Here is a 1,017-nt window from a genome sequence, read left to right on the forward strand (position 1 = left end):
ATGAGGATTGATGACGTCAGAAGCGGGAAAAACCACAGACAGGGATCTGGCAACACTGTATGATGCCAGATCCCTGTCTGTGGTTTTCCCGCTTCTGACGTCATTAACCCTCAATCTTACTAACTATTTTGGTCTGGTATCACTGTTTGCCCATCTGCCTTGCTCGATCGTGTGGCCAGGGCTTTACAAATGATTTGATAAAGTATATAGTTTTTTTTTTTTACAGAATTTCTTTATCTAATATTTGATATTTTCAGTTGGATTTGAGTTTGTTTCTCTGAATGTTTGCATGTCGGGACCTTCTGTACTTACCTTTGGATGTGTGCTGCAAAAATTATAAATTTGACAATTAACTTTAAGAACCTATTTGTACTTGTATGTGATGTGGTTTATGAGAAAATTTAATTTTCTTTAAAAGGGATGTGATAATTCATTTAGCGTTTCAGCGAGTGAAACCGCAACCGCTGTAGAACCTACGCTTTTGCATAATATGCCCTAAATTAGAATAGGGACTGGGCTGCTTTTATGATAGTGGGACTGAGGTTGAAATACTAAAGGAAACTAATTTTGACATTCACTAGGGGAAAGGTAGATAGAAACTAGAGAATGAAACTATACACAAACTTCCATCTTTCTACCATGTGCCTGGTAGACAACTTATTTTTTATATATTCATGTATCCATATCAGTCATGCATGCCTATGCAGGAACAAATTAGATTTTTCTACTATTTGAGCGTTGAACCTCAACATTTTCTAATCACACTTTATCAAATCTTTCAAGTAAATATTAAAATGGGACTCAAAAATACATTAAACAAAATCTGTAAGGTTTATATTGTACTTCTGTTATAGATAAACAGTACCCTGAATCTTTTACATCCATTCCAATATTATTGGAACGAGTATATTACCCATGGGCACTGTTTTACACTAATGTCTAAAGGCCATTCCACACGAGGGGCAAATGCAGGGGCCCACTCTTTCTCTTTAAAACCGTGTTACCAGATCACACTGT

The sequence above is a fragment of the Palaemon carinicauda genome, chromosome 26 (genome assembly GCF_036898095.1).
Source record: "Palaemon carinicauda isolate YSFRI2023 chromosome 26, ASM3689809v2, whole genome shotgun sequence".
NCBI lineage: Eukaryota > Metazoa > Arthropoda > Malacostraca > Decapoda > Palaemonidae > Palaemon > Palaemon carinicauda.